The 10,212-nt window shown below is 51.6% G+C and overlaps 1 pseudogene; it reads right to left on the bottom strand.

The window, feature by feature from the left end:
* Nucleotides 1–854: 854 nt before the first annotated feature.
* Nucleotides 855–3,153, bottom strand: LOC125153124 (protein shisa-9-like; annotated as a pseudogene).
* Between the last annotated feature and the right edge of the window lie 7,059 nt (nucleotides 3,154–10,212).

Genomic DNA, 10,212 nt, shown 5'->3' with positions numbered 1-10,212 from the left:
GCACCAAGTTCCTGCATCCACAGGAGCACACATGGGCCCCCGCCGAAGGTGTGGGGAGGGTGTGTGTCTGTGTGTGTGTGTGTGGGGGGGGGGGACACATGGCGACACCGTTGCCCACACTCCGCAAGATCCAGCTAGCTAGCGCCCAGCCATCCAGCTGTTCCAAGACCGCCAGTCGTTCTCCAACCCCGCCCGCCCAGACCTCCAGCCAACCCTGACCTGCGTCGCGTCTGGGGGCTGCTTCCCGGTGGCTGCGCCCTCTGCCTCCAAACTTACTGGGTTGTGCGAATCAATTTAGACACTTTTTTTAAAAGCAAAAGGAAAATCGCTCCATTAATCCCCAAATGCCTTCTCCCTTCTGCTGCAACTCGTTCCCGCTGGGACTTGCATAATGAATAAGGCAACCGGGAAGGTTGAGGAATCAGGGGGGCAGGAGGAGGGCTCCCGCCCTTGGAGTCCTCGCCAACCCCTGCAAGGGGCTCAGCGCCGGGCGGAGGCCCTGGCCCCCAGCATGGAGAAGTGGGACAGCGGAAAGCGGGCAGGGGTCCGGGTGGCGGGGAGGCAACCAAGGTCCCAATTCCAGGAACCTGGCAGCTCAGGGAGAGAGAGAAGAGGCCGCTCCAGGCAAGGCTTTTCTTCTCGTCCTCCCTCTTTCTCTCCACCTCCCTCGCTTCTTTTTCGCGACCCTTACGAGTTGCAGGCGGCACACACTGCTTCCCTCCCTCACACGTGCCGCCCTTCCTTTTCGGGCCGCCTGTCCTGTTTACCTAGAAGCTGGCATCTGGAATCCGAGAGGTAGACCCTTCGCCAAAACCCAAGACTCCGGGGCCCTGAGCTCCCGGGCTGTGTGTGTCTCAGATCCGCTTGAATCCTAGGTGGGAAATACAGCGAGACGGTGAGGGGTGGTGCAGAGACCACCCCCTACATACACACACGCGCTCAAGTCCACACCTGTGCGGAGCCCAGCGGCCCTTCTCCGCGCCTGGAGCCGAAATTGGCTGCCCAGGCGATCTCCGCCAGCGGAGATGGGGGTTGGGGGGGGGGGGGAGCGCCATTGCCAAGGAAAGGTGGAGAGGGAAGAGGAGGGAGAGCGGCGCCTGCAGGGGAGGCGACGGAGTTGGGTGGAGGGGAGGCAGCTTACCTGGATTTGGCTTCCTTTGCCGCCTGTGCGCTTTCTCCAGCCCCAGCTTGGTGAAGATGCCTACAAGCATGACGGCCAGCACCCCGCACATGATGTAAATGATCCGGTTGGTCTTGTTCTTCGTGGCATGGTGCAGGGGGCCGTCCTTGCGCCCGGGGGGCTTGCGGGTGTTGAGCCACAGCGGAATGTCATAATTGGTGCAGGTGCTCTGGTTCAGTCGCCGCTTCTTAAAATGTGCAGCAGAACCGCAAGTCACAAGTCCCTCAGCAGAAGATGAAGTCGCCCGAGGAACAATTGAACGGCTGGTCCCACTGGTCCCTGATACCGAAGTAGCCCCGGCAGAAGTTCGGCGTGGGCGGTCGGGTAGGGGACGCGTCCCAGACCCCCGCGCCCTCGCTGGCCTCTTCCGAGGCGGCCCCCAGAGCGGCTGCACGCCCCCCTCCCCGCGCCAGCACTACCACGCAGCCCAGCTGAGCCAGCTGCCCGTGCCCCTCTCGCTCCTGCGCCCGGCACACGCGGGCGCACAGCTCGGTGAGGAAGCTGCCGAGGAGCAGCCAGAGGACGCTACGAATCATGTCTCCCAGCCTGGGCTCGGCCGGCCGCCTCTCCAGGCGCGGCCGAAGCTGCCGAGGCTGTTGCCGGGGCTGCGAGCCGCCGCCAGCCGCACAGGCAGGAAGAGGCGCGGGGCTCTCGGTGGTGGGCGGCCCCTGCGCTGGGCTCAGCCCGCGTTCGCCGCCCCGGAGCCGCGCGCAGCGCGCCTAAGGGGAGGGGTCAGGCGGGGAGGAGCGCGCCTGGCCGGGCTGGGGGAGGACGAGTGGGGGCAAGCGCTGGGTGCACGTCCGGCCCCTTACAGGGAGAGGCGGAGGCCGGAGAGCAGCGGAGAGTGGGTCGGTCCGTGCCTCGCCTAGGCCGGCGGCTCCGGACTAGCCGCCCTGCGCCCGCTCTTAGGATCCCTCTCAGCTCTCCAGCTTGCTAAGTCCCCTGGAGAGAGCCAAGCAACGCTTTTGGTATGAAGAGAGGGCAGGAGGAAAGGGGTTGGGGGGGGGGGGGGGGGGGGAATGAGGGGTGGAAAGGTCGCGAGCTCCAAGAAGACGGGGGCGCGGAAGAGGTGAGTCGGCAGGGCTGGCGGGAGCGAGTTGGGGGGCGGGAGTGCACAGCTGAGCTAGGCTAGCGGGCGGGGAGGGGGGAGCGTCGGCAGCCTCTGGGGCTGAAGGCACCGCTCGGGTTTCCCAGCAGGTGGAGGATGACTGCGGGACCTCCCGCGCCCTCTCCGGGAGGCAGGCGCGGCTCAGACCTGTTCCGGGCGAAGAGGCGGCTCAGCCCCTGGCTTTTTCAGGCGTGTGCGCAGGAGCTGCGGTTCGAATCTGCCCTCCAGGGAAGGGGGGATTCACAGGGGCTAGGTAGGGACAGACTAAGTGGCTTCCACTCCAAGGCAAACTGAGACACAGTCTGATCCGATCGCCCCTCCAGGGTGCCCGGGCCGTCTCGCCCTTCCCTTCCCCGACTGAGCCCTCTAGCCAGGCGCGCGTCCGGGGTGGTTCTACTCCCTGGGACTTGCCTAGGAACAAGACTGAGCTGGGAAGGCGCGGTGGCAAGCCACTGGCCCCAGGGTAAGGACCCCCGGGAGAGGGCCGTGGGAAGAACTGAAGTCAAAGAAGCCCAGGGGTTGGAAAGAGGCAGCAGACCAGGCCCAGGCAGGGGCACGTCCCACGTCCCGGAAGGTCTTTCCTTGGGACTCTCGCAGGCCCCAGGACCTGCCACTTGTGTCCTTCTAAGACCTCGCGGGGGCCTTCCCTGCGTTCTACAGGAGGGCACACAGCACGCCCAGATCCAGTGCAGCACAAAGCCTGGACACCTAGCCTCAGCCACCCTCCCGCATCTGGAGCTCGCGCGTGGGTCTCTGGAGTCGGCTGGCCCCTTGCTCACGGAGCCCCCCAGACATCCTCACCCGATGTGCTGCAGTCCGGCCTTGCTTCCTGGGCTTCCAGCCTCTGGTCCTTGCCCTTCAGCATTTCCAAATCTGCCCTCTCCACTCAGCTGATTCCAGCTGGAATCAGTTGGCCCTCTCTCATTTATCCCACTTGTTTCCTCTGCTTGAGTTTGACTCCAATAGCCCCCAAAACAGGATTTGCACCAAAGCTGCTACACTGAATTTAGATCTCCACACGCCCCTGTTTTGTTTTGTTTTGTTTTGTTTTGTTTTGTTTTAATTGCATTAACTAAGTATACACCTTGCAGTCACCTGGGCAGTTTGCAGGGAGATGATGTCTCCACCACCCTCCCCTCCACTGGGCTTCAGTCAGGGGCTTCTCCGGGCATTTTCAAAGCACCCAAAAGTTGGGCCACCAATAAAATGACATAGTGGGTTCTCTTTAACCGAAAAAGCATGGTGGGAGGTGGTTACTGAACTCCTTTGCAAGTTTTCTCAAAATGACAGGGAGTTTGGCTCACTGTGCCTTCCTTGGAAGAATGTCACCTCCTGTCTTCTGAAAGACTAGCATAGAATGACCCTGTTCCAGCAAAAAATGAACCAGGCCGACACTGACCCAGCATATCCAGGAGTATGCCAGCCCTCGGAGACTCACTGAATCGCGGGCTGTATTATGTCCCAAACCCACCTGGACAAGGTGTGAGATTGTTTAGTCTAAATGCATCAGAGCCATCGGAACGAGGTTCCCAAAATACAGCAGTGTGGCATGTGGGTCGACCCACACCTACCACCACTGTGTGAGCCTCTACAAACACAAGCATTGGTGTGTGAGAACTAATGATGGCTGACATCTGATGCCTACAATATGCCCACTAAGCTTGTCTTTTCTAAAGTCACCTCCTCACAGATGCTCAAAGCAGTGCCTCGAATCTTGCAGACAATCTGGGAATAGTTGCTAAACCACTGGAGTGACTGATCTCCTGTAACTCTGTCTCTAGGTGATACTACGAGGCCCACACAACAGAGGGAGGAACTGAGGCCCAAGCGATTAAACCAGATGCCCACAGTACAGCGCCAAGGGACACTACATAGTTGGCATTTGACCCAGGAAATGTGACTCCAGGGTCTGTGTTGTACCATTGCAGGTAGTGCCTGCCTAAAATAGGCCTCCAGATTCCCTGTCCATCTGACATTACATTATGTATTTGGTTTTTGCCTATCTCCGCACATTGAACGGTAAACTCCAGGGCAGAAAGGGGCCTTGACTCCTGCAGCATCTCCCAGCACCTACAGCAGCAAGAAGCATGAAAAACACTCAAAAACTATGTACAGGCTGTTTTGATGAACTTACTAAACTCTTATGCAACCCATGGTGTGAAACCAAGGGAGGAAAGAAATGCAAACAACAGGGACAGACCATGGAGTTTCTGCTGTCAGGACCACACAGAGGGATTGCGATATTTCTAGGCACTAAATCAGAATTGGAAAGGACCCTTCCAGCAGGCCTGCCGAGGTCCAAGAGGCTGAGGCTCAGAGAGGTTAAGGTCTTTGTCCCAAGGTCACATGGTCAGCAAATGGGAAAGCCAGGGCTGGGTGCAGAATGCCAGACTCCTAACCTCTGCTTTCCTGCCTGCCCACCCCCACTGCACCCCACCGAGGCACCTCCCAGCAAGCATCAGGGCTGGGAGCCTAGGACAAGGGCCTGGTAGGAGGATAGGTCACAGATACCTTCCCGCAAGAGTTGGGGTTGTTCAGACATATTTAAATTTGATTTTAAAAAAGAGAACAAAACAAACAAACAGAACAAAACACCTTCGCGAAAAGAGACAAAATCTAGACAGAAAAGTCCATTTTAGAATCTGTCTCCAATCTCTGTAAAATATTGCCTGTCACCAGAATATTTGACTTCGGTCCTCAGGGGAGATTTACTCTGGCTGCTATTCCAGGCTTTACTTAACAGAGACTGCCCCTGTTTGTCACAAGGAGAGTGCAGGGAGTCTGCTTGGGAAAGAAGCCAACCTGATAGACCAACCCTTTGTGGCTTATTTGCCAGATCCCAAACTTTAAACCTGCTATCCCTGTGAACTTCAACCAAACCAAATTCCCTTGCTGTTCCCACCTGGAACATTGCCCACACCCGTTTCCCAAGCCTTTGAAAAATATGTACAAGAAGGGGGGAATCAGGTTCATTTTCCTCTCTAAAGGAAGAAAGCCACTTTCCTTTGGGTATGTCAACTCAGTAAATAGAGTCACTGCCTCCTAATAGAAGTGTGATTATTGACAACATGTCCCCATTTGGAACATGTGGTTGAGAAAGCATTTCTGTAAGGGTTCCCGGTGTGGAGGGGTGCGGTGTGTGTGTGTGTGTGTGTGTGTGTGTGTGTGTGTGTGTGTGAAGGGATGGTGGTGGTTATTCACTTCCTAATTGAGACACCTGTCAAGTTCATAGAAGATGAAAAATCATCATCAAAGACCACCCCCACCACTACCCAAATGAATTCCTGCAAATGTGTTGAAATTAACATGCAGCTCTTCAGGAAAGTGCTTTCTATGAAAGAGATGATGACATTAGTATTTACAGCACAGGCACTTTTAGTATCTAAGGAAGAATCTCGTTGGCTCTAGGCTTAATTATGTCAGTCTGCAGCACAATTTGCAAGGAACCTGCAACCATACTCCCCAGGTATTAAGGGGAAGGAGCGATGTTACAAAGGAGGTTTGCTCACCAGGACTCGGAGCCCACGTCAGTCTATATGCAACTCCACAAATTAGACTCTGTGTTGTGGCCCTCACCGGAAGGCATTGATTATTAATAGTCCTCATCAGGTGACTCTTAGGGTTTCAAAAAGGTTTCATAGCAACTGTTAGCCTTGCGAAAAAAGAAAAGAGATGACACACAACCTGTTGGTGGAAACCTTAAGAGCTACCAGGGGGCTGGGGGAGATCAAAACTGGACCCCCATAGACAGAGGGCAAGGAGAGACCAAAGGAGGAGGCAGATGTCTCCAGATGGGTGGATGGTGGGGGTAATAAGCAAGGGAACTTACAAGGCTTGCCCTGGGCCCTGCAAGGCAAGTGGATCTCTCCACCTGCCTGCCCCAATCTTACAAGTTTATATTACACACAACCCGCAATAGGGGTCAGTAGTATATCGTCCAGATGGTCTCAGCAGCACTTTGCTCTCTCAAGGCTGCATCCTTGAAGCAGACTCCTCGTGCCAGAACAGTGTTTGGAATATACATTGCAAGGACAGGGGAGGGGGTGATGAGCCTCCGATTGCCCACCGCCAGCTCAGGGTTCAACTGAAGGTCATGTCCCCTCGATGACTTTCTCCAACAGAAGCCAAAATGTGTCCATCACCTTGCCGTGCTGGGGCAACACGCTGGTTTGATATATTTTATTCTTTTGTTCTGAAAAGAGAAAGGAAACTACAAGAGAAGTGAAGTGGGTCTAAATTTTGGTTCCCCCAGACTACAAGTAGTAGGTGAGGTGATTTTTGGTGGTACCCAAACATGTTTTGTAAATAATTTTATATTTATTGTTAATATGTGTCAGAAAAAATTAATGACACATCAAACACTTGGCTTCAGGAGAAAAACATTTAAGGTGCACATCAATTTAAAGTCCATTTAAGAAGAATAATAAATACATTATAGTATTTATTAATAAAGTAAAAATGCAGAAAATAAGATGAAGTGTCTTGTGTTTAGGAAACGTGGGTTTTGGTATGAGGACAGGGTTTCTCAGCTTCAATGCTATCGACATTTTTTTTTAATGTTTATGTATTTATTTTTGACAGCGAGACAGTACGTGAGCAGAGCAGGGACAGAGAGAGAGAGAGAGAGGACAACACGGAATCTGAAGCAGGCTCCAGCCTCTGAGCTGTCAGCCCTGACCCAGATGAGTGGCTCAGACTCTCGGACCGTGAGAACATGACCTGAGCCAAAGTCAGTAGCTTAACTGGCTGAGCCACCCAGGTGCCCCAATGCTATTGACATTTTGGAGTGGATCATTCTGTGATGGGGGGAGCCGATGTGGGGGGCTGTCCTGTGCATCGTAGAAGGTTCAGGGGCATCTCTGGACTCTACCCACTAGATGCCAGTAGCACCTCCCAGTTGCCACAACCAAACACAGGTGATGAGCAGACATTGCGAAATCAGTTGAGAACCGCCCCATGTTTAAATCCTAGTTCTTTCTGTATGAGGTTTATGACCTCAAATGAGTCGCTTAACCTCTCTAAGCCTCAGTTTCCCCACCTATAAGATGTGGATATGAATGGCTCTTTCCCGGGACACCTGGGTGACTCTTTCGGCTAAGCCTCTCTGACTCTTGACTTTAGCTCAGATCATGATCTGATGGTTGGTGAGTTCAAGCCCCATGTTGGGCTCCACGCTGATACCGAGGAGCCTGCTTGGAATTCATTCTCTCCCTCTGCCCCTCCCCCATGCGCTTGCTTGCTCTCTCTGTCTCTCTCAATAAATAAATAGATAAATAAATAAATACTTTAAAAAAGAATGGTGCTTTCCCCAGGAGTCTTACAAACACTCCATATCTTGCATAGAGCGCTTAGCACAGTGAAATGGAACTTTGGCAGTGCTTAGTAAACAGTCATTCTTAAGACAGGAAACCTGAAGGACCTTAGCAGGTGGCAGGCACTGGGCTGAGTCCTGGGGAGACAGAAGGCTGAGACAACATCCTTGCTCTCCAGGATCTCAGATCTCCAGGACAAGATAGAATATAGAGGCAGGGCAAGCTTCCTGTGCATGCAGTCTGGACAGCCTTACAGCAACCCATGTTCAGGAGGGTCCCATGCTTCGCCTGCTGCTCTGCCATTGTCGTGAAACTCTTAAATGATTTCTGAACACGGGGCCTCACCAATTCTGCAGCCAGTCCTCTATGTAGGGGATGCAACTCTGGCAAAATGAGAGGTCAAGCATTTGGGAACTTACAGGGCGATGTTTCACTTTGCCTACACAGGCAAAGGCGTCTCTTAAAGTGTTGGCATCAAATCAGTCCTAGCTTACATGTATGTAAGCATTCTCAGCAATGTAGCAAGAAGAAGTATTTTTTAAGTAGGCTTTATGCCTAGTGTGGAGTCCAATGCTGGTCTTGAACTCACAACCCTGAGATCAAGACCTGAGCTGAGATCAAGTTTAACCAACGGAACCACCCAGGCACCCCACCGCAGGAAGAATTTTGGTAGATTCTCTTTAACAATAGTTATCGTGGTGCCTGGGTGATTCAGTCGGTTAAGTATCCAACTCCTGATCTCGGCTCAGGGTATGATCTCATAATTCCTGAGATCAAGCCCCACATGGGGCTCTGAGCTGACAGTGTGGAGCCTGCTTGGGATTATCTCTTTCCCTATCTTTCTGACCCCCCACCAAAATAAATAAATAAACTAAAAAAAAATCCCAGGTAGTTGTCAAATGTCAGTCCCAAGAACAATACTGAAGTTTTCCATAGTTAAGTTTCCACTGGTCCATAGAAAGTTGAGAAAAATTATGGTTGATGAAATAGGTATTCTATAAGCAGCTCTTTTAAAGGTTGTATACTCTATTTGTGTAACAATCACACAAACTATGTTAGTCGTGTGTGTGTGTGTGTGTGTGTGTGTGTGTGTGTGTGTGTAAATATTTCTTACCAGGGTAAAATGGTAAACTTATCATGCCTAATTTTTGGTCATTTTACTATAGACGAATCCCAGAGTCTGGGATGACTAATGTAAGAACCTCACAGTAGGGTTTGTTCACAAGAAAAGTGGTAGTTTGAGGCAATTCTCTGAATAATTTAAGTCCCTCCAACTGTGCTGTGAAACCAAAATAGGTTTTAGGGTCATGCATTTTCCAGCTAGCTACATTGGCTAAAATGATGAGGTATATCCCCAGGAATTAGGTACAGCTGGATGCAAAGTACACAACTCCCCGGACCCATGTCTCTCTGCTCCAACAAATGCCTATAAATACAGATTGTATCAGATAGTTTTTTCCATGTAACAAATCATCCCAACATTTAGTGGCTTAAAATAATAACTGCTTATTTAACTAACAGTTCCGTAGATTGGCAACTTAGGTTGGCCTCAACTGGATGGTTCCTCTGGTCTTGGTTGGACTCACTCATGCGTTTGCTGCTAAACTGCCAGGTCACCAGGGTGCTGGTTGGTCTGGGACAGCCTTCATTTGGGACAGCTCCTCTCTGTCCCATGAGATTTCTCATAAGCCATCAGGCTAGCCAAGGCTTTTTCACATGACGCCTGGGCAGGGTTCCTAGTCACTAAAATAAAGCACGTGAGACTTATTGAGACCCAGGGTCAGCACAGGCACGTCATCACTGTGCCACAATCTGTTGGCACAAAACAAGCTACAAAGGCAGTTTATATTCAAGGAGAATATGGAAGAGTGGCAAGGTTGCATTGCAAAGGGACATGCATGTGGTGCCTGGGTGGCTCACTCACTTAAGCATCCGACTTTTGATGTCAGCTTGGGGTATGATCTCACAGTTCGTGAGTTCGAGCCCTGTGTCAGGCTCTGTGCTGACAGCGGGGAGCCTGCTTGGGATTCTGTCTCTCCCTCTCTCTGTTTCTTGACCACTTGCTCTCTTGCTTTCTCTCTCTCTCTGAAAATAAACAGAAAGAAAGAAAGAAAGAAAGAAAGAAAGAAAGAAAGAAAGAGAAAGAAAGAAAAGAAAGAAAGAAAAGAAAGCAAAAGGGACATGCATGCAGACTGTGTGAATCACTGTAGCTATTTTTTTTATGTATATATATCGACCCGCTTAGTCCATTTAGGCTGCTGTAATAATATGTGATATACTGGGTGGTTTGTAAATAGTAGAAATCTATTTCTCACAGTTCTGGAAGCTGGCAAGATCAAGACACAAGCATGGACACATTCTGGTGACAGCCCTCTTTCTGGTTCATAGCTGGCACCTTTTCACTGTGTCCTCACATGGCAGAAGGGGTGATGGAGCTCTGTGGGGGCTCTTTTATAAGAAGGGTGATTCCATTCATGATGACACCACCCAAGTGACCTAGCCATCTCCCACAGTTCCTTCCTTCTAATATCATCACATTGGTCATTAGGATTTCCTGATGGGAATTTTTAGAGAACACAAACATTTATTTAAAAAAATTTTTTTAGTATTTT

Source organism: Prionailurus viverrinus, chromosome A2 (genome assembly GCF_022837055.1).
Source record: "Prionailurus viverrinus isolate Anna chromosome A2, UM_Priviv_1.0, whole genome shotgun sequence".
Classification (NCBI taxonomy): Eukaryota; Metazoa; Chordata; class Mammalia; order Carnivora; family Felidae; genus Prionailurus; species Prionailurus viverrinus.
The sequence above is the reverse complement of the archived record's forward strand: the minus strand, read 5'-3'. Positions and strand labels throughout refer to the sequence as shown.